The 24,865-nt window shown below is 40.3% G+C and overlaps 2 long non-coding RNA genes across 2 annotated transcripts; both read left to right on the top strand.

Moving 5' to 3' along the window:
* Window positions 1-1,050: 1,050 nt before the first annotated feature.
* On the top strand, window positions 1,051-4,226 carry LOC126812175 (uncharacterized). The gene is made up of 3 exons (XR_007675842.2): window positions 1,051-1,082; window positions 3,249-3,598; window positions 4,125-4,226. It is a non-coding gene; the product is annotated as an uncharacterized LOC126812175 (long non-coding RNA).
* Window positions 4,227-8,110: 3,884 nt separating this feature from the next.
* On the top strand, window positions 8,111-10,936 carry LOC126812178 (uncharacterized). The gene is made up of 3 exons (XR_007675845.1): window positions 8,111-8,136; window positions 9,291-9,628; window positions 10,798-10,936. It is a non-coding gene; the product is annotated as an uncharacterized LOC126812178 (long non-coding RNA).
* Window positions 10,937-24,865: the final 13,929 nt, after the last annotated feature.

Below are 24,865 nucleotides of genomic sequence, written 5' to 3'. Positions count from 1 at the left end.
AGTCGTTCGGATAGGATAAAAAAAACTGAGGACCAGTGTACACTTTGGCGTGCACGTAAAAGGTCCCTTAACAGTTGGAATTCGATATATAAGAGTAGGCCATAGCGCCGCTGTTCAAGAAAATACATTTAAAATAATGAACACTGTATGTCTTAGTGCAAAACTGAGGTGCTTTGAATACAAATATCTCCATAGGATTATATTCACAAATGATAAATTATTCAAAATTAGAAAAGTAGATAACACACTCTGCACGCACTTTCTGCGAATCTAATACAGAAAATGTAGAACATCTCTTTGTTTTCAGCCCATTTTCACAAATAATATGGAATCATCTTCGTTCTATTTTAGATCGCAGCAATATAAAGATATATATATAAAAACACATATCAAACCAGATTATATAAATAATACTGAATGGATCTTCATTAATCATGTATTTCAATGTATATCGCGCTACACTACGAAACAAAATACTCAATATTAATAAGCATGGAAGCTTTTTAGTAGAACATGCTAAATTGGAGATTGGTATATCTCCAGAATTATACCTAAATAAATGGAAATATCTTTTTAAGACTTCATCCATACCGAATCCCCATTGATGTATTTATGTACTTAGATCTGTGTATAGTAGGAACCCTTTATACAGAACAATCTATTTTATCTTTACGATATAAACATGTGCTTGTAAATATTGACGTTGTAAATAATGACGTAAATAAAAGTGTATTTAAGAAAAGAAAAAAATTCCCTCATAGCACACAGTATGGCGTATTTCCGACTTCGTGAACCCATTCGGAACAGGGCGTTAGACCCCATTTCATATCTTTTTAATGCTGATTGATTATGTGTTTGGTTCGTAATTGATATTCATAAAAAATAATTAATTATATTTTTGGAGGTAATATTGAACAGGGAATAAGTTTGATTTTTTTAAAAATGATTGATTAACATTGATTTGCTGGACGCCTCGGGAGAGAAACCGGTCCCAAACCCGTGATTTTTTGGTATAAATAACGGACGCAAAGAATAATGTTACTATTACCTTTTTTAACCGCATTTACTAAGGTACTCACCAGGTAAGAAAAATATTATTATTTACAAAAAAACTTTTAGGTACTCACCAGGTGAGAAATATATTATTATTTACAAAAAACTTTAAGGCTAATGTTTCGTTTCTTAATTATTTATTCATATATTTACGGAAGCTCACATACGAACTACTTTTTGTTTTTCGATTTCCTATTTCTATTTTTAATTTTTTATTTTGAAAAATAATTTCTAATTTCTATTTTTAATTTTGGATTTTGTAGATTAATTTTTAATTTTGTAAATTAATTTTTAATTTTGTAAATTAATTTTTAATTTTGTAAATTAATTTTTAATTTTGTAAATTAATTTTTAATTTTGTAAATTAATTTTTAATTTTGTAAATTAATTTCTAATTTTGTAAATTAATTTTTAATTTTGTAAATTAATTTTTAATTTGTAAATTAACAACCGTCTGTTATCAACGAAATGGGACCACTGAATAAAATAAAATGAAATGAAATGGGGTTTGACGTCCTATTTTTCTGCTGCGACTGGGCTAATGAAGACGGGCTTACGCAATACAATGTGCTATGAGGGAAATTTTGCCCGCGCAGCGGCGCTACGGCTTACTCTTGTATCGAATTTCAACTGCTAAGGGTCTTTTACCTGGACGCCAATGTGTGGGCCTTCGAGTTTTCGTCGCATGCGAACGACTCAACAGCTGTCTTTGTTAGGTCCCCCGTCCTGCACCATTTACAAGGCGGGGGGGGGGGGGGCACGCCTGAAAATACCTGCATGCCAAAGTGTGAGCCTTCGAGTGTTCGTCGCATGCGAACGACTCAACAGCTGTCTTCGTTAGGTCCTCCGCCCTGCACCATTTAGAAGGGGAAATCACGCCTGAAAATACCGATGAACATTCTCGGCCGAGAGTTTTTTAATCGCATAGCCACCGTGGGTCCCATGGCGACAGGGAAATGAAGTGTGGTTTAACGTCCTACTGTTCTGCTTCGACTGGACTAATGATGACGGACATACGCCGTACAGTGTACTATGAAGGAAATTTTATCCCGATAGTGACGCTACAGCCTAAACTTATATCGAATTCCAACTGCGAAGAGATCTTTGACATGCACTCCAATGTGTACACGAGACCTCAATTTTTTGTCCCATCGCAACTACTACCAGTAAGTGAGAGAGAGAGAGAGAGAGAGAGAGAGAGCGAGAGGGATGGGTTTAACGTCCACTCGACACAAACTAGGTCATTTCGGGACTAACTTATTATTTAATTTCATTTCAATAATTCGCTTGCGCGTAGGGGTCTTTTGCAGTGGGAGGAAACCGGAAGACCCGGAGAAAACCAACAACGCGGTTGGACAAGATGTAAGTGAACCGGGGCTGTCTGATGGTTCTCAAAACAAATTTACAAAATTAGAAATTATTTTACAAAATCAGAAATTATTTTACAAAATTAGAAATTATTTTACAAAATTAGAAATAATTTAACAAAATTAGAAATTATTTTACAAAATTAGAAATTATTGTACAAAATTGAAAATTATTGTACAAAATTGAAAATTATTGTACAAAATTGAAAATTATTGTACAAAATTGAAAATTATTGTACAAAATCGAAAATTAAAAATAGAAATTCGAAATTATTTTTTTTCAAAATTAAAAATTGAAAAGAAATAAACAAAAATAGTTCGTATTTGAGCTTCCGTATATATTCAAGTATATTATCATATATTAAATTAAGTTAAATCGTTTAATCCGAAAATAAAAAATATAAAGATTAGGACATGATTAAATAAATTATTAACTGCTAAATTAAAGATTATTATGGGGGACGAGATAACTAGTTGGCAGTTCTCACTATAATAGTTAACAGGTCACAATATCAATTAAAGATACATTATGGGAGACGAGATAACGAGTTGGCAGTTCTCACTATAATAGTTAAAAACTAGATAATGTAAAGCCAATTGGCTGAAAATTTCAGTCAAATTGATCCACTACGAACCGATAATTAAGCGATTGAAATTTCTGCCTAGCCTTGATCATCATTACTAAAGTCATTACGATAAAACGCATAATCTCGATTATTCATTTATTGATTTAATCGTGAAGGAAAGTTATGCAGTTTTATCGTGGATTTCAGTTTTGTAATCGTCCATATTTATGTCTTTTTATCAATGTAAATGTGTTTCTTTCAGAATTCTCAAAATGGTATCCAGCGTCATCGCCTTTCTCGCCCTTGTTTCCGTAGCTGCTGCCGTTCCTTACGGTGGTATGATGGGATACGGTATGGGCGGCATGGGATATGGTATGGGCGGCATGGGATATGGTATGGGCGGCATGGGATATGGCATGGGCGGCATGGGATATGGTCTCGGCGGAATGGGATATGGTATGGGCGGCATGGGATATGGTCTCGGCGGAATGGGATATGGTATGGGCGGCATGGGATATGGCATGGGATTAGGCGGCATGGGATATGGAGGAATGGGTATGATGAAAGGATATGGTATGGGCGGCATGGGAATGGGTTTAGGTAAAATGTATGGTAAGTTTCAAAACATCTTTGTATTTTTCATTGTGAAATTATTGAACCCATTATGGAATTCTTCGGGTGCGCACGTAAAATATCCCTAGATAGTTGAAATTCGAGTAGACTAGGCCGTAGCGCACTGTACCGCATATGCCCGTCTTCATAAGCCCAGTTAAGAGCAGACGAGTCGGACGTTAAACCCCCTTTCATTTTAATGTCTTGTTTTAATTGTCATAATATAAAATAACACAGTGAGTATTCGGGCAGGTTTTGTCAAATTATCTAACGCTTTATACAGCGAATCATGGTTCGATCGCATGGTTTGTAAAAATATATCACAATGCCGTTGAACACTATCACAATTTTTGACGCACTCATCTAAAATATCCCCCATCACACCCCTTGAACTAAAACGCAGGTAATATAACAACTCTTCCAGATCCTAGTGTAGTAAAGACAAGTAAAACGAAATTTTGAACTATATAAAACGAAACGAAATAGTATCTGTGTTTTAATCCGATTGACCAAATATATTTTTCAGGTAAATAAGAAGTTACAGCCACCACTCTAAGGACTGGATTTGATGACGGACCGGCAACGTTTCAAGACATGAGCTATACACGTGTATTTTGTTCAACATACTATATATATATATATATATATATATATATGTATAATATTTTTAGATTAAATAGTTTTTCATGATATCATATTGTTTGTTATTCATTTTTCGTTTTACCATAAGGTCTGTCATTGAGTCAACTGGCGTGGTTTCGATTCCCCGGTTGTACGTGAGAAGGTGTAGGGTCGCATGTCCAATCTCGTGGATTTTCCCCGAGTTATCAGATTCCCTCCCACTGCCAAAGACCCCTACGCGCAAGCCAATTATTGAAATAAAATTGAACTATATGATTTTCCCGAAATAACCTTGTTTAACGTTGAGTGGACGTTACCCCCCCCCCCCCCTCTCTCTCTCTCTCTCTCTCTTTAGATTTTCCTCCAACTTATCCAAGTCAGGTCCTAGTCGTGACAGATCGCATTGTGTGGCCTTATAAATTGAAAATGAAATGAAATGATATGGGGTTTAACGACCTACTGTTCTGCTCCGACTGGGCTAATGAAGACAGACATATGCCATGCAGTGTGCGATGAGGGATATTTTGCCAGGGCAGCGACACTGACCTACTCCAACTGCCAAGGGATCTTTTACATGCACGCCAACGTGTACACGGGACCTTGGTTGTTTGTCCCATCCGAACGACTGGACACCTGCCCTTTGTCAGGTCCTCCGTCCTGCAACGCTGACAAGGAGAAACCACGTGGGAAAATCCCGATGAACTTTCAGGGATGGAACCTTATAAATTGACCTCTGGGAAACAAGTGCTTGTCATGCAAAATACCCCCATATTTTGGAATAGATGGACGGAGAACTGGAAAAAACAAATGGTCTCACTATCTCTTTATCCCAATGCCTCAGATCTAGAAAAATATGTTACAAACAAGGTTTTTCGGAAGGGGGTGGGGGGCTGTTGGGAGGGTTAGTCCTTTCATGACTCCAATGCTACACGCCACATTTGAAATAAAATAAGGTTTAAGTATTCGGCAAAGGGGATAACTCCAGAACGGAAGGTTGCAGTAAGCCTGATATGGACACAGCTCACCAAATATATCTAAGCCGTCACCAACGAATGTAGGGCGAAAGCTATTTTTAGTCTTTCTCTCCCTTTCCCTTTTCCCCTTTTGCATTGCGACTTTTCTTTCCTTTTTGGTGTAGAATCGAAGAAAAGGGTTTGAAAATACATTTTCTGTCAGGTTTTGGTGAATATTCATGATTTTGAGACGGAAGGATACAAGAGTTGAGAGGTTGGTTAGGTTGAAATGTGGGGTCAAAAATTGCATGTTTACTTGTCTCTACTTCCAGCTTATGTATCTCAAGTTTTCCATGGTCAACCTCAGACGTGCTTTTGTTCAAGAGGTTGCCACATGTTGCTCCATCTGTGGTAGAAAGCGTTCTACCCAACAAAAATTTGGGCAAAAGTTAGAGTCGGTCTAAGAGACGAGAATTAACATTAAAGTCAATGGGCAAATCTTTAGTGATCTGTGGCCATATTGATAGGGTTCGTCGTCTCATAAATCGAATGCTTTACACCACATCTGTTAACTGCTGTGACTTTATAAAATTTTCGGGTAAGCGGGATTAACTCTATAACAAAAAGCTCCGGACGGCAGATTACCAATAGGATTCGTCCTCTCATGACCCCATTGCTTTTAGCCAAACTTAAACAAATGTATGTTAACAAATACAGCCTGTATTGAAATGATCAAGTTTTCGGGAAAAGGGGCATAATGCCAAAAGTTAAGGTCTTATTTTCAGGATATTCGAACTCGTCCATGATTATGGAGAAGAGAGAAATGAGATTTCACGTCCACTAAACACAAACTAGGTCATTTCGGGACTAACATATGGTTCAAGTTTATTTCAATAATTTGCATGTCCGTAGTGGTCTTTAGTAGTGGGAAGAAACCGGAGGACTGGGAGAAATCCAACGAGGTTGGACAGGCGACCCGACTTCTTGTCACTTTCAACCGGGGAATCGAAACCACGCCAGTTAACTCAATGACATACCTTATGATACAGCCCGCACACGCTAACTCTTCAGCCACCCCCAACCCCCAACCACGAATATGGTGCACCGGTAATATATCTGATTGATATTTTAAAAACAAAAACAAGCGACCTCTAGAGGCTCCACAAACTAGAAACGCAGTTTTTGGTATGATCCGAGATCTTTGAGATATAAGTTTTATCAAAATCGAATACAAATTGTGGTCTCTAGAGGGCCGACAAGTTTTAAAAAAAAATATATGAAAAATTACTCTGGTGAAATGTCGCAAAACTAAATTAAATTAAAAGTTAATGGGTGAAAATTAAGATTGATTGGAAAAACTCAATTGAATTATTTTTCACATCCCTGATCAGAAAACCATAGCCTCTTACAATTTGTATTTCATTTGTGCACCAACCGGACCAATAAAGACAGTATGCTATGAGGGAAACATACGTCACATAGTGTGCTGTGGGGGGGAAACATACGCCACACAGTGTGCTATGGGGGGAAACATACGCCACACAGTGTGCTGCGAGGGAAATATATGCCATTCAGTGTGTTATGGGCGAAACATACGCCACACAGTGTGCTATGAGGGAAACATACGTCACATAGTGTGCTGTGGGGGAAACATACGCCACACAGTGTGCTGTGGGGAGAAACATACGCCACACAGTGTGCTGCGTGGGAAATATTTGCCATTCAGTGTGTTATGGGTGAAACATACGCCACACAGTGTGCTATGAGGGAAATACGTCACATAGTGTGCTGTGGGGGAAACATACGCCACACAGTGTGCTGTGGGGAGAAACATACGCCACACAGTGTGCTGCGAGGGAAATATATGCCATTCAGTGTGTTATGGGCGAAACATACGCCACACAGTGTGCTATGAGGGAAACATACGTCACATAGTGTGATGTGGGGGAAACATACGCCACACAGTGTGCTGTGGGGGGGAAACATACGCCACACAGTGTGCTATGAGGGAAACATACGTCACATAGTGTGCTGTGGGGGAAACATACGCCACACAGTGTGCTTTGGGGAGAAACATACGCCACACAGTGTGCTGAGAGGGAAATATACGCCATTCAGTGTGTTATTAGGGAAACATATGCCACATAGTGTGCTGTGGGCGAAACATACGCCACACAGTGTGCTATGAGGGAAACATACGCCACATTATGTGCTGTGTGGGGGGGGGGGCATACGGTACACAGTGTGCTGTAAGGGAAACATACGCCACACAGTGTGCAAGGAGGGAAACATACGCCACACAGTGTGCTATGAGGGATACATATGCAACATAGTGTGCTATGAGGTAAACATACACTACACAGTGTGCTGCAAGGGACACATACGCCACAAGGGTACTATGAGGGAAACATACGCTTCACAGTGCTTGGGAAACATACGCCACACAGTGTGCTGCGAGGGAAACATACCACATAGTGTGCAGTGGGGGAAACATATGCCAAATAGTGTGCTGTGGGGGGAAACATATGCCACATAGTGTACTATGGGGGAAACATATGGCACAAAGTGTGGTGTGGGGGAAACATGTGCCACATAGTGTTTTAGATATGTTTATTTAATTGTTTGACGGGTGTAAGCTCTGTTCCCCAGACATAGGTCAAACGCTCATATAACTGACAAACGTGATATTAGGTATTCTATTTGGTTATTTCATAAAAAATAATTAATTATATTTCTGGAGGTAATATTGAACAGGGAATAAGTTTAATTTTTTAAAAAAATGATTGATTTGTTTTGACATATTTGTCAGTAAAATCCACTTAAAATTGATTGGTTACACGAATTAGCTGAACGCCTCGGGAGAGAAACCGATCCCACACGCGTGATTTTTTTGTATAAATGACCAACGCACAGAACAGTGTTACTATTACCTTTTTTTGCCGCATTTACTAAGGTTCTCACCAGGTAAGAAAAATATAATTATTTACAAAAAACTTTTAGTTACTCACCAGGTTATGTTTTGTTTCTTTTTGTATTCATAAATTCATATATATTAAATTAAGTTAAAAATATAAAGATTGGGGCATGATTAAATTATTAACTGCTAAATTAAAGATACATTATGGGGGACGAGATAACGAGTTGGCTGTTCTCACTATAATAGTTAACAGGTCACAATATCAATTAAAGATACATTATGGGAGATTAGATAACGAGTTGGCAGTTCTCACTATAATAGTTAACAGGTCACAATATCAATTAAAGATACATTATGGGAGATTAGATAACGAATTGCCTGTTCTCACTATAATAGTTAAAAACTAAATAATGTAAAGGCAATTTGCTGAAAATTGCAGTCAAATTGATTCACGGTGAATCGAGAATTAAACGATTGAAATTTCCGCCTAGCCTCGATAAGTTAACAGGTCACAATATCAATTAAAGATACATTATGGATGACGAGATAACGAATTGCCTGTTCTCACTATAATAGTTAAAAACTAGATAATGTAAAGGCAATTTGCTGAAAATTGCAGTCAAATTGATCCACGGTGAACCGAGAATTAAACAATTGAAATTTCCGCCTAGCCTCGATAAGTTAACAGGTCACTGTAATAGTTAAAAACTAGATAATGTAAAGGCAATTTGCTAAAAAAATTTCATTCAAATTGATCCACGGTGAACCGAGAATTAAGCGATTGAAATTTCCGCCTAGCCTCAATCATCTTTACTAAAGTCAGTACTATAAAACGCACAGTCTCGATTATCCATTTATTGATTTAATCGCGAAGGAAAGTTATACACTAAATCGGGTCATAACCCAGTAAACCTCACAGGATAGCGATGCCATCGAGAGTTGATTATGGTACGGATACGTTAATTAATGTCTAATTGATAATTAAGATAACATTTCAGGCCTAACGAAATACTTGCAATAGACAGATTTAGCTCTTGGATAATGTAGGATTAATTTATCCTTTATTGGATAGTTTTGAGTGTTTGTGTGCATATTTTTAGGAGATGGAGTATAGCGTCGCATTTCTTGCTTTATCATGGATTTCAGGTTTGTAATCGTCGATATTGATGGCTTTTTATAAATGTAAATTTATTTTCTTCAGAATTCTCAAAATGGTATCCAGCGTGCTTGCCGTTCTCGCCCTTGTTTCCGTAGCTGCTGCCATTCCTTACGGTGGTATAGGAATGATGGGATATGGTATGGGCGGAATGGGATATGGTCTAGGTGGCATGGGATATGGTCTCGGCGGCATGGGATATGGTCTCGGTGGCATGGGATACGGTCTCGGCGGCATGGGATATGGTCTCGGCGGCATGGGATATGGTCTCGGCGGAATGGGATATGGTCTCGGTGGCATGGGATATGGCATGGGATATGGACATGGTTTAGGAATGGGTATGAAGGGATATGGCCTCGGAGGAATGTATGGTAAAATGTATGGTAAGTTTCAAAACATCTTTGTATATTTCATTGTCAAAATTATTGACCCCATTATGACATAATCTTTAAGTGGCATTTAGCGATCGGGAAACACATTAACAGAACACAATCTTGATAGGTAACAACAATCACAAGTTTTATTCTAAAAGCACGATGTTTCGTCAAGTATCGTCTTGACAATTTCAAGATAATTCTTGTTTTAATGGGCCACGGTGGCTAAGTGGGTAAGACAAGGGCTCGCTAGCCTGGAGGTCGGGTGTTCGATCCGTGAATTGGCCGAGAAAGTTCATCCAGATTTTCCAGCGTGGTCTCCCCTTGTCTGTGTTGCAGGACGGAGAGCCTGACAAGGACAGCTGTCTAGTCGTTCGGATGTGCACGTTAAAAATCCCTTGACAGTTGGAATTTGCGTAGAGTAGGCCGTAGCGCCGCTGCCCGGGCAAACTTTCCCTCATAGCACACTGTAGGGCATATGCCCGTCTTCATAAGCCCAGTTAAGAGCAGAACAGTAGGACGTTAAACCCATTTCATTTTCAGTTCTTGTATTAATTGTCATAATATATATGCGCTGATAGGCCCACGAAAATAACGAAGCGAGTATTCGGTCAGGTTTTGTCAAATTATTTAAATCGTTATACTGCGAATCATAGTTCGATCGCATGGTTTGTAAACATATATCACAATGCCGTTGAACACTATCACAATTTTTGACGCACTCAACTAAAATACAACCCCCACCCATCGCCTATTCTACGGCATTTCCAACATGAAATAGTGTATCTATTCCGATGTTTTCAATATCAATGGACACCGTGTATGTATCAGAGATTCAGTCAAATAACTGCCTTTTTCGATTTTAAAACCATTTATGAAGACTAAATATCAATCGCTTTTATATTTCCCATGGCCTACACTGACAATTTGTACTCGAAGGTCGCGTCAGGGGTCGAACGACATTGATTAATCAATCAGCCTTGGTTTTTCTAGTGGTTAACCCACAGTTCCGTTCATGGCACGCTAAGAAGTCGCCTTAACAGACTGTTTCATTAGCTTATCCACCCCTTCAACCAAAACGCCGGTAATATAACAACTCTTCCAGATCCTAGTGTAGTAAAGACAAGTAAAACGAAAGTTTGAACTATATAATCCGATTGACCAAATATATTTTTCAGGTAAATAAGAAGTTACAGCCACCAATCTAAGGACTGGATTTGATGACGGACCGGCAACGTTTCAAGGCACGAGCTATACACGTGTATTTTTATTATATATATACTAGTATATGATATTTTTAGATTAATTAGTTCTGCATGATTAAACATTGTTTGTTATTAATTTTTAGCATTGCCCGGGGATGGGGGGGCGTAGGGGGGGGGGGGGGGTTGTTGGATGGCCGAATGTTTAGCCCGTGTGCGCTGTATCAAAATGTTTGTCATTGAGTCTACTCCGCGGTGACAAGGAGTAGAGTCGCATGTCCAACCTCGTGGATTTTTCTCCGAGTTCTCCGATTCCCTCCCACTGCCAAAGACCCCTACGTGCAAGTCAATTATTGAAATAAAAGTGAACCATATGTTAGTCCCGAAATGACCTAGTTTGTGTCGAGTGGACGTTAACCCGCATCTCTCTCTCTTTCCCTCTCTCGTTCTCTCTCTCGATTTGCCTGAACAGAATAATTGAAACTTTTGGATTATCCAACTCATCCAAGTCGGGTCCTAGTCGGGACATATCTCATTGTGTGGCCTTATAAATTGGAAATGAAATGAAATGGGGTTTAACGTCCTACTGTTTTGCTGCGACTGGGCTAATGAAAACGGGCATGCGCCATGCAGTGTGCTATGAGGAAAATCTTGACCGGACAGCGGCACTATGACCTACTCTTATATCGAATTCCAACTGCCAATGGATCTTTTACGTGCACGCCAACGTGTACACAGGATCCCGGGTTTTCGTCCCATCTGATCGACTAGACAGCAGTCATTGTCAGGCCCTCCGTCCTGCAACACTGACAAGGAGAAACCACGTCGGAAAATTCTCGATGAACTTTCACGGCCAATTCAGGGATCGAACCTTATAAATTGGCCTCTTGGAAACAAGCGGTTGTCATGCAACATACGTCCATTTTTTGGAATAGAGAGACGGAGAACTGCGAAAAACAACAGATCTCACTATCTCTTTATCCCAATGCCAGAGATCTAGAACCATATGTTACAAACAAGGTTTTCGGAATGGGGGGGGGGGGGAGCAGTTCAGATCGCATATAGCTAAATATGGAGAGGGTTAGTCCTTTCATGACTCCAATGCTACACGCCACATTTTAAAATAAAAAAAGAAAATACTGTAGCCTCTCACGTTTAAGTATTCGGCAAAGGGGACAACTCCGGAACGGAAGATTGCAGTAAGTCTGGTATTGATAGGGTTCGTCGGCTCATGAATCGAATGCTTCACACCACATCTAAAACACATATGTTAAAAGCTGTGACTTCATAAAGTTTTCGGGTAAGCGAGATTAACTCTGGAACAAAAAGCTCCAGACGGCTGATTATCAATAGGATTCGTCCTCTCGTGACCCTATTGCTTTTAGCCAAATTTGAAAAACTCTATGTTAAGAAATATAACCTGTATTGAAATGACAATGTTTTCTGGAAAAAGAGGCATAATGCCAGAAGTTAAGGTCTTTTTATCGAAAACAACCATGATTATGGAGAGAGAGAGAGAGAGAGAGAGAGGGGGGGGGGGTTCGCGCCCACTCGACATAAACTAGGTCATTTCGGGACTAACATATGGTTCAATTTTATTTAAATAATTCGCCTGTGCGTAGTGGTCTTTAGCAGTGGGAGGAAACCGGAGGACCCGGAGAAAACCCACGGGGCTGGACAGGCAACCCTACTCCTTGTCACGTACAACCGGGAAATCGACACAATGACAGACCTTATGATACAGCCCGCACGCGCTAACTCTTCAGACACCCACCCCCACCCTCAACCACGATTATGGTGCACTGGTGATATATCTGAGCGGTATTTTAAAAACAAAAACAAGCGAACTCTAGATGTTCCACAAACTAGAAACTCAATCTTTTGGTACAAAAGAGGAAAATGATCCAAGCAGTTCCGATCCAAAAGACAGGATCCGAGATCTTTGAGATATAAGTATCTGTTTTAAGTTTTATCAAAATCGGATACAAATTGTGATCTCTAAAGGGCCCACAATATAAAAAAAAATATATAAAAAATTACTCTGGTGAAAATTCGCAAAACTAAATTAAATTAAAAGTTCTATGGCTGAAAATTAAGATTGACATCGGTGATTGGAAAAACTCAATTGAATTATTTTTTTCCGTCCCTGATCAGAAATCCATAGCCTCTTACAACTTGTATTACATTTTTGCATTAACCGGGCCAATAAAGACGGACATACGTCACACAGTGTGCTATGAGGGAAACATACGTCATATCCATAGGCGTAGCCGTGAAATATATACTCAGCCAAATTAAAAACTTGACACTGATGAATTTCAACAAAAAATTTTTCTGGTAAGTCAAATAAATTTTAAAGTGTTTCTAACGAAAGTAAGTAGTAAGAAGCCTTTAATTTCATAAAATTGTAAAGTCACGTGGATCACGTGACTTTTGAGCATATAAAGATGAAAAACACATGCAAACACAAACTCGTGAGGTCAATCGATGCAAGTTTGCTTAAACTGAACACGCACACGTAACTTGAACTGGAAAAACAAATTAAAATTGTTATTTTCATCTTTGTTAGAAAATGCCGCGCCTTTCAAATGTAGAACGTCTACGTGCTATAGACAGGCTCTATGCTGGTCAGTCTATGGTCACTGTTGCAAGAGCCTTTAGTTGTTCACGCCAGACAATAATTAATCTTAGAATGAGAGTGCTTCAAACTGGAACTATTGCCGACCGCCCAAGGGCGGGAGCGCCACGTGTGACGTTACTCCAGGAAGATCAAGCAATACGATTACGTCATCTTAGAAACAGATTTGTCACAAGTAGAGAGATGTTTGGTGGAAGGGTAACTGCACAAACTGTTCGAAGTCGCTTACAGGCTGCTGGTCTTCGAGGAAGGAGGCCCTATAATGGACCAATATTGACACCTCTTCATCGCCGTAACCGACTTGTGTGGGCCACAAGACACATAAGATTTACTCAAAGACAGTGGAATTCGGTTGTCTTTAGTGACGAATCTCGATTCACTTTGAGATTTGCCGATGGCAGGGCCCGAGCGTACCGCAGACGAGGTGAACGTTACGCTCAAGTATGCGTCAGAGAAGTTGACCGATTTGGTGGCGGCAGCGTCATGGTTTGGGGTTGTTTTTGTGCACATGGACGTTCTCCTCTTGTTGTTGTCCAAGGGAACTTAAATGCTGTCCAGTACAGGGATCTGATTTTACAACCTGTTCTTCTTCCGTTTATGCAGAGACATGGGCCTGGACTAACGTTTCAACAAGACAATGCTCGACCCCATACAGCAATTGCTACCCAGAATTTTTTAAGAAATGCCGGTGTCCAAGTCCTGGATTGGCCGTCGCTTAGCCCCGACCTTAATCCTATTGAACACATCTGGGACGAACTGGGTCGACGTGTTCGTCAGCAAGTGAATCCACCACTGACGTTGCAGGACCTTCAACATGCTCTTGCTGAGCAGTGGCGACGTCTTCCTCGGGTAGTGTTTACTAATGTTCTGAGATCCATGAGAAGACGTTGTGTGGCAGTACGTGACGCTAGAGGAGGCCACAACCGTTACTAAACACTTTATTCCGATTGTTCTCCAAGTCTGTGAATTTCATTTTGGGGGGTACTGTGACATCACGAACGTTATCAATCTCATGGACTTTCGGCGAGACGTATTCTTGCTTTCTGTTGATGTCAAGGTCGTCTGTGCAGCACAACATAACACTAAAATAGTTGCCTTAAAGCAAATATTAAAAATCTAGTCCCAAAAATCCCGAGTGTCAAGTTTTTAATTTGGCTGAGTATATATTGGGGGGGGGGGGGGTCCGCAAATGAAATTATATAAAATGTTGACAATCTGTGACGCCGGAAGCAGGCTGCACAGCAGCCGATGTAGCACGATAGATAGAGTGCGGGAGGGTCACCCTTCCACTGCGGGGGTTTGGGGGGGGGGGGGCGCCCCCATAAATTTTTTTTTTAAAGTTTCAGTCTTGTATAAACACTGTTTTGGCATATTTTGCGGGGTAAAACTAAAACATCACAGCAATACAATGTTTATCATGTTTAAGTCAGAGGGTGCCGTATTCATATTTTTTTTATGACTTTTATATATTGAATGTTACGTTTGAATTATGAACAACACGACAAAGAGAGTTTAGTAGGGGAATTTTTATGAGGAGGGTCAAAATAAAACAAAACTTGATCACATAACTTTAGTTTATGAGGATGCATAGTTGACAATCACCTTGTTAACTACAATACTATATACATATACACATTGACATTTACAAGAAGGTTGTATAGATATCTAAAGTATTTTGTGTATTATAAATGGATTTCAAAAAGTAAACATAAGTGTTTTAATTTGTACATTGTTTTATACAGATGTGACGCCCATGGCCATATCGTGTGCTGTGGGGAAAACATACGCCACACATTGTGCTATGAGGGACACACACGCCACACAGGGACACACACGCCACACAGTATACTATAAGGGACACACACGCCACACAGTATACTATGAGGGAAACATACGCCACATAGTGTGCCATGAGGGAAACATACGCCACACAGTGTGCTGCAAGGGACACATACGCCACAAAGTGTACTATGAGGGAAACATACGCCACACAGTGTGCTGCGAGGGAAACATACGCCATACAGTGTGCTATAGGGGAAATCATCTGTCAATTACGACTGAGATAGAGTCTGGGAACTCCTGGTTACTGAGCCAGCGCCTTACTCGCTGAGCCTCCGTGGTGTACGGAACATGACAAGCCTTAAAGGGCACGTGCGCCACTGTGTTGTAAAAAGAGAAAGCATATTACCGGGAGGAACCATTCTTACGACATTTTATTTTTCTCGTTTTAGATAGAGAGAGAGAGAAATGGGGTTTAACGTCCACATGACACAAATGAGGTCATTTCGGGACTTAACCTATGTTCCAATTTTATTTCAATAATTCGCTTGCGTGTAGGGGTCTTTAGCAGTGGGAGGATGGACAGGCGACCCTACTCCTTGTCACGTACAACCGGGGAGTCAAAACCACGCCAGTTGTCTCAATGACAGACCTTATAATACAGCGCGCACGTTGATTGGCGGGTGTAACGCTAATACAACTGCCAAAGGTGATATTAGGTGTTCTAGAGAGATAAACATTCACCGACAACGTGTCCGTAAATGTGTTTACAAATCTTGTGTACAACCATTCATGATGTAATGAATCCTGATGACCTTTGACCTTTAGTATCAATTGATAGGCAGGTGTTATTTTTAAGACAGAAGATAGGAAGTAGACATTACTAATATTTAACCCGATAAGTACCCATTCGCTACTTCTTGTCTTCTCGGCAAATGGCAAATGGAGCTAATCGCGCTCCCTCACGGCTTCATTTCGCTAACGCGATTCGCGATGTACATTTCGTGCCTTGGGGAAGCGAATCTTCGACAGTGCAAGATATTTTTCCCTCATCTTGGCTCCGCTTAGATATAGCGCGAAGCGGTCACGGGGCGAGATTTGTACCATTAGTTGCGGATTCTTGACTTCTCCTTTGTGTGGGCTATTTATTGAGTACACGTGCGCGTTGAATTCTAAGGTCTGTCATTGAGTCAAGTGGCGTGGCAAGGAAAAGGGTCGCCTATCCAACCTCGTGGGTTTTTGTGGGTTCCCCGGTTTCCGCCCACGGCCACAGACCCCCACGCAAGAGCGAATTAATGAAAACAAAACTGAACCAAAATTTTTGTCCCTGAATGACCTAGTGGACGTTAAGCCCCCCCCCCCCATCTCTCTCTTTCTCTCTCTCTCCTTTGCATTTACTTAACGCGAAGGTGAACTTATCGGCTTCTATATCGTAAGTGATACATATACTATTCAAAAAAAGTAGGGGATATTTGATTTTGGAGGCATAATACTAAAATATGCAAATGACTACGAAAAAAGTCACTATAGAACCTAACAGAAGAAACATTTCCAGTTACATGTGACGCCCAAACGCACCAATAGCTACCGCATGGAATGCAGGTGATGCTTGGGATCATCATGGGGGTCAAACCCAAGATTTGCACGACCCTGACTTTGAATGTTACAGTCATTGTGGCATTGAATTCCAGGGTGGAAACATCAGTTTAATTGTTTTAGTGACCAGAAAACAAATTTTGATATGCGTCGGCTTACCCAAAATGAAAGGTTACGTGCCCTTGGCATGCTACAGATCGGCACAACACAGGCGTGTTGTGGCGCGGACGATGAATGTTTCTCAGTCTGTCATAAGCAGGCTATGGTCCAGATACCGTGATACACAATCTGTACAGGACAGACCACGCTCAGGTCGACCAAGGGCGACAACTCAAGCCCAGGATCGATTTATCCGTACCTTGGCCTTGAGAAATCGTGTCATCACAGCAAATCAGATCAGCGCTCGTCTTCAAGCAGACACTGGTGTGAGAGTGAATGGCCAGACGATTCGGAATCGACTGCATAGGGGTCACCTTCGCGCCCGACGTCCTGGCGTGATCCCTTGTTTGAGAGATCATCACATTCAGGCAAGACGTCGTTGGTGTAGGGATCGTCAACACTGGGATAATCGACGCTGGAGCAATGTGATGTTTTCAGATGAGTCAAGGTTCACTGTTGATTTTTTGGACAGACGTAGGAGGGTGTGGCGTCGTCGAAACGAGCGCTTCCAAGACGTTAACGTCATCAGACATGATCGATTTGGGGATGGTTCTGTTATGGTGTGGGGAGGCATCACTGTTGATGGAAGAACGGCTTTACATGTTGTTGCAGGGCGTGTTACAGGCCAGTACTACCGGGACAACATCTTGGCAGTCCATGTTGTGCCGTTCGCACGACGTCATGGCCGCCGTTTCATCTTCCAGGATGACAACGCAAGATGTCACAGGGCCAGGATCGTTACAGGTTACCTCCAACAACAGAACATCACCACATTACCTTGGCCAGCACTGAGTCCCGACCTCTCCCCCATCGAGCATGTCTGGGACATGCTTGGACAGAGGTTACGTCAACGTCAACAACGTCCTGCCAATGTCCAAGAACTTGCTGCTGCGTTGCAACATGAATGGGACAATCTGGACCAAAATGACCTTAGACGTCCCATTAGGAGTATGCCACGTCGGATCAATGCTTGTTTGGCAAACAGAGGAGGATTTACCCGTTACTGACTTGGTTGTGATGCTGTGGTAACTTTGCTGTTTGACCCCGGGTATCATTTTACCCTTATAATGGTCAGTCTGAGCCTTACTTAGTCTAACGATCATTTGGAATAAATCAATGAATGTGAACTTCATTTCATTTTGTCATTTGTTTCTTCGTCAGTTTCATTAGGTGACTTTAATAACACTTAAAAATCAAATATCCCCTACTTTTTTTGAATAGTATATAACTGAAGATTATATTATTATAAGGTCCATGTAATATAAGGTCCGTTTAACACAAGGACCATGTATAATAGAGGCCATGTATTATAGGGGACATGTAATATAAGGGCCATGTATTATAGGGCCCATGTATTATATGAGCCATGCTAATGACAAGTGTTTCGTTAAGTAACTTTAATGCAGTTAGCCCAATTACATGACCTTAACAAGTTTCTGAAGTTAGCTTTATGAAAGATACATTATGGGAGATTAGATAAAGAGCTGCCAGTTCTCGCTATAATAGTTAAAAACTAAATACTGTAAAGGGAATTTGCGTAAATTTCAGTGAAATTAATCCACTATGAACCGAGATTTTAGCGAATGAATTTTCGGCCTAGCCTCGATAATCATTACTAAAGTCGGTAGGATAAAAAAACATAGTCTCGATTATCCATTTAATGATTTAATTACGAATGGAAGTCGAACAGCAAATTGGAACCTAATTCAATAAACAGCACAGGCTAGCGATGCCACCGAGAATTGATTATGGTCTGGATAAGTGAATTAATGTGTAATTAATAATTTAGATAACATCTCAGGTCTAAAGAAAGACCTGCATTAGGCAGATTTAGCTCTTGCATAATGTATGTTTAATGTTTTGCAATTGCCCAAATTATTCAGTTTACATATTTTTGGTTTTATCTCCGAGTGATGAGGAATGTTTTATTTCAGAATATGTCTCTATTACGATGTTTTATATTAGGGGTGTTCTATTTGAGAATATGTATTTATATCAAAGTGTTATATCAGGGGTTAGTCCCGAAATGACCTAGTTTGTGTCGAGTGGACGTTAAACTCGATCTCTCTCTCTCTCTCTCTCTCTCTCTCTCTTATATCAGGGATGTTCTATTTGAGGATATGTATCTATTACGATGTTTTATATCAGATGTATTTTATTTGAGATGATGTTTTATACGCATGATAACCCTGATTAATCGGCTGGTGTATATCATTTTATTCGACATTTATATATAATTGGGGTATCATAATGAAAATAAGAGTGTGGTGTTAGTCGATGGTAACCAATGGTAACACCTGGTAATGGCTGACACGTTTCCTCAATATACGATAACTAATTCTGATTCATACAGAAAAAGTTGAACCCGTTATTTCACTTTTGATATTTAGTTGCGAGAAGAGGTTTGGTGATTCCAGGTATATGGTCAACACCTTGAGTGTATGTCCCCAAGATACAAGTATAGGGTCAACTCCTTGAGTGTATGTCCCCAAGATTCAAGTATAGGGCCAACTCCTTCAGTGTATTTCACCATGATTCAATTAATTATATTTCTGGAGGTAATATTGAACAGGGAATAAGTTTGATTTTTAAAAAAAAATGATTGATTTTTATTTGACGTATTTGTCAGAAAGTCCACTTAAAATTGATCGGTTACACGAATTAGCTGGAAGCCTGGGGAAAGAAACCAATCCCACACGCGTGATTTTTTTGTATAAATGACCGACGCAAAGAACAGTGTTACTATTACCTTTTTTTGCCGCATTTACTAAGGTACTCACCAGGTAAGAAAAATATTATTATTTACAAAAAACTTTAAAGCTAATGTTTTGTTTCTTTTTGTATTCTTGTTAATTATTTATTCATATATTCAAGTATATTATCATATATTAAATTAAGTTAAATCGTTTAATCCGAAAATAAAATATAAAGATTAGGACATGATTAAATAAATTATTAACTGCTAAATTAAAGATAATTATGGGTGATTAGATAACGAGTTGGCAGTTCTCACTATAATAGTTAACAGGTCACAATATCAATTAAAGATACATTATGGGAGATTAGATAACGAGTAGGCAGTTCTCACTATAATAATTAACAGGTCACAACATCAATAAAAGATACATTATGGGAGACTAGATAACGAGTTGGCTTTTCTCACTATAATAGTTAAAAACTAGATAATGTAAAGGCAATTTGCTTAAAATTTCAGTCAAATTGATCCGGTACGAACCGAGAATTAAGCGATTGAAATTTCCGCCTAGCCTCGATCATCATTATTGATTTAATCGTGAAAGAAAGTTATGCAGTAAATCGGGTCATACTCCAGTAAACATTGCAAGCTAGCGATGCCATCTAGAGTTGATTATGGTCTGGATGGGTTAATTAATGTCTTATTCATAATTTAGAGATCATTTCAAGCTTAACGAAATACCTGTAATAGACAGATTTAGCTCTTGCATAATGTATGATTAATATATTCTTAATTGCATAGTTTTGAGTGTTTGTGTTTTATCGTGGATTTCAGTTTTGTAATCGTCCATAATCATGTCTTTTTATCAATGTAAATGTGTTTCTTTCAGAATTCTCAAAATGGTATCCAGCGTCCTTGCCGTTCTCGCCCTTGTTTCCGTTGCTGCTGCCACCATTCCTTACGGTGGTCTAGGAATGATGGGAGGTATGGGATATGGTATGGGCGGCATGGGATATGGTCTAGGTGGCATGGGATATGGTCTAGGTGGCATGGGATATGGTCTCGGTGGCATGGGATATGGTCTCGGTGGCATGGGATATGGTCTCGGTGGCATGGGATATGGTCTCGGTGGCATGGGTTATGGCCTCGGCGGCATGGGATATGGTATGGGCGGAATGGGATATGGTATGGGCGGAATGGGATATGGTCTCGGCGGCATGGGATATGGTCTCGGCGGCATGGGATATGGAATGGGTATGATGAAGGGATATGGCCTCGGAGGAATGGGTAAAATGTATGGTAAGTTTCAAAACATCTTTGTATATTTGATTGTGAAAGTTATTGACCCCATTATGACATAATCTTTGAGTGGCATTTAGCGATCGGGAAACACATTAACAGAACACAATCTTGATAGGTAACAATTACTAGTTTTATTCTAAAAGCACGATGTTTCGTCAAGTATCGTCTTGACAATTTCAAGATAATTCTTGTTTTAATGGGCCACGGTGGCTAAGTGGGTAAGACAAGGGCTCGCTAGCGTCGATCCGTGCATTCGCCGAGAAAGTTCATCAAGATTTTCCGGCGTGGTCTCCCCTTGTCAGTGAGGTAGGACCGAGAGCCTGACAAGGACAGATGTCTAGTCGTTCGGATGTGCACGTAAAATATCCCTTGACAGCTGGAATTCGAGTAGACTAGGCCGCAGCGCCGCTGCCCGGGCAAATTTCCCTCATAGCACACTGTACGGCATAAGCCCGTCTTCATAAGCCCAGTTAAGAGCAGAACAGTAGGACGTTAAACCCCATTTCATTTTCAGTTCTTGTATTAATTGTCATAATGTATATGCGCTGATAGGCCCACGAAAATAACGAAGCGAGTATTCGGTCAGGTTTTGTCAAATTATTTAAATCGTTATACTGCGAATCATAGTTCGATCGCATGGTTTGTAAACATATATCAGAATGCCGTTGAACACTATCACAATTTTTGACGCACTCAACTAAAATACAACCCCCACCCCTCGTCTATTCTACGACATTTCGAACATGAAATAGTGTATCTATTCCCATGTTTTCAATATCAATGGACACCCTGGATGTATCAGAGATTCGGTCAAATAACTGCCTTTTTCGATTTTAAAACCATTTATGAAGACTAAATATCAATCGCTTTTATATTTCCCATGGCCTACACTACATGAAGATCTGACAATTTGTACTCGAAGGTCGCGTCAGCGGTCGTACGACATTGATTAATCAACCAGCCTTGGTTTTTCTAGTGGTTAACCCACAGTTCCGTGCATGACACGCTAAGAAGTCGCCTTAACAGACTGTTTCATTGGCTTATCCATCCCTTCAACAACTCTTCCAGATCCTAGTGTAGTAAAGACAAGTAAAACGAAAGTTTGAACTATATAAAACGAAACGAAATAGTATATGTGTTTTAATCCGATTGACTAAATATATTTTTCAGGGAAATAAGAAGTTACAGCCACCAATCTAAGGACTGGATTTGATGACGGACCGGCAACGTTTCAAGGCATGAGCTAAACACGTGTATTTTATTATATATATATATATATATATACTAGTATATAATATTTTTAGATTAATTAGTTCTGCATGATTAAACATTGTTTGTTATTAATTTTTAGCATTGCCCGGGGATGGGGGGCGTAGGGGGGGGGGGGGGGTGTTGGATGGCCGAATGTTTAGCCCGTGTGCGCTGTATCAAAATGTTTGTCATTGAGTCTACTCCGCGGTGACAAGGAGTAGAGTCGCATGTCCAACCTCGTGGATTTTTCTCCGAGTTCTCCGATTCCCTCCCACTGCCAAAGACCCCTATGCGCAAGCCAATTAGTGAAATAAAATTGAACCATATGTTAGTCCCGAAATGACCTAGTTTGTGTCGAGTGGACGTAAACCCATCTCTTTCTCTCTCTCGTTCTCTCTATCTCTCTCGATTTTCCTGAACAGAATAATTGAAACTTTTGGATTATCCAACTCATCCAAGTCGGGTCCTAGTCGGGACATATCTTTTTGTGTGGCCTTATGAATTGGAAATGAAATGAAATGAAATGGGGTTTAACGTCCTACTGTTTTGCTGCGACTGGGCTAATGAAAACGGGCATGCAGTGTGCTATGAGGAAAATCTTGACCGGACAGCGGCACTATGACCTACTCTTATATCGAATTCCAACTGCCAATGGATCTTTTACGTGCACGGCATCGTGTACACAGGACCCAGGGTTTTTTCCCATCTGAACGACTAGATCTAGAAAAATATGTTAAAAACAAGGTTTTTCGGAAGTGTGTGTGGGTGTGTGGGGGGGGGGGGGTCTGTTCATATCGCATATATAGCTAAATATGGAGAGGGTTAGTCCTTTCATGACTCCAATGCTACACGCCACATTTTAAAATAAAGAAAGAAAATACTGGAGTCTCTCAGGTTTAAGAATTCGGCAAAGGGGATAAATCTCATGAATCGAATGCTTTACACCACATCTGTTAACCGCTGTGACTTCATAAAATTTTCGGGTAAGCGGGATTAACTCTGGAACAAAATGCTCCGGATGGCTGATTATCAGTAGGATTCGTCCTCTCGTGACCCCATTGCTTTTAGCTAAATTTGAAAAAATGTATGTTAATAAAATAACCTGTATTGAAATGAAAATGTTTTTGGGGAAAAGGGGCATAATGCCAAAAGTTAAGGTCTTTTTATCAGGCTATTCGAACTCAACCATGATTATGGAGAGAGAGAAATGGGGTTTCACGTCCACTCGACACAAACTAGGTCATTTCGGGATTAACATAATATGGTTCAATTTTATTTCAATAATTCGCTTGTGCGTAGTTGTCTTTAGCAGTGGAAGGAAACCGGAGGACCGGAAGAAAACCCACGAGGTTGGACAGGCGACCCTACTCCTTGTCACGTACAACCGGGGATTCGAAACCACGCCAGTTGACTCAATGACATGCTTTATGATACAGCGCGCATGTGCTAACCATTCGGCCATCCAACCCCCGGGTGCTATGAGGGAAACATACGCCACATTGTGTGCTGTGGGGGAAACATACGCCACACCGTGTGCTGTGAGGGAAACATCTGTGTGGGGAAACATATGCCATACAGTGTGCTATACAGTGTCTATTATGACTGAGATGTAGACCGGGACCTCCTGGTGACCGAGCCAGCGTCTTACTCACTGAGCTTCCGTGGCTTACGGAACATGACTGAAGATGGGAAGTAGATTTAAAACTACCGTATCTATGGAAACCGATAAGTACCCATCTACTTCTTGTCTTCCCGGCAAATGGCAAATGCAGCTAATCTCGCTCACCCGCCACGGATTCGCAATGTTCATTTCGTGCCTTCGGGAACCGAATCCTCGACGGTGCAAGATGTTTTGCCCTGATCTTGCCTTCGTTTCGCCATAAAGCGAAGCAGTGACGGGCAATTTGTACCATTAGTCGCGGATTCTTGGCTTCTCCTTTACGTGAGCTATTTATTGAGGCCGCGTGCGCGATGAATTCCAAGGTCTGTCATTGCGTCAAGTGGAGTGATTTCGATTCGCCGCTTGTACGTTTCAAGTAAAAGGGTCGCCCATCCAACCTCGTGGTTTTTTGTGGGTTCTCTGGTTTCCTCCCACTGACCTAGTTTGTGTCTCTTTCTCTTATTATTATACCGAAGAAGCTCATTACACATAACAACATTCAAATAGAAATAGAATGAAATGACATGACATGACATGGGGTTTAACGTCCTACTGTTCTGCTCCGATTGGGCTATTGGGGGTGGGCATACGCCATACAGTGTGCTCTCTCTCTCTCTCCTTTGTATTTACTTAACGCGAAGATATGAACTTATCGGCTTCTGTATCGTAACACATCATGATAAATAAAACTGAAGATTATTTAAAGTCGATATATTTTAAGGTCCACATATTATAATGGCCATGCAATATAAGACCATGCATTATAAGGTCCATGTAATACAAGACCATGTATTATAAGGTCCATACATGTATTATATAGTCCGTTCATTAAAGGGGGCATGTATTATAAGGTCCATGTATTATAAGGTCAGTGTAATATAAGACCATGCATTATAAGGTCGGTTTAATATGAGGTCCATGTAATATAAGACTATGCAATACAAGGTCCATGTAATATAAGGTC

The sequence above is a fragment of the Patella vulgata genome, chromosome 2 (genome assembly GCF_932274485.2).
Source record: "Patella vulgata chromosome 2, xgPatVulg1.2, whole genome shotgun sequence".
Classification (NCBI taxonomy): domain Eukaryota; kingdom Metazoa; phylum Mollusca; class Gastropoda; family Patellidae; genus Patella; species Patella vulgata.
The sequence above is the reverse complement of the archived record's forward strand: the minus strand, read 5'-3'. Positions and strand labels throughout refer to the sequence as shown.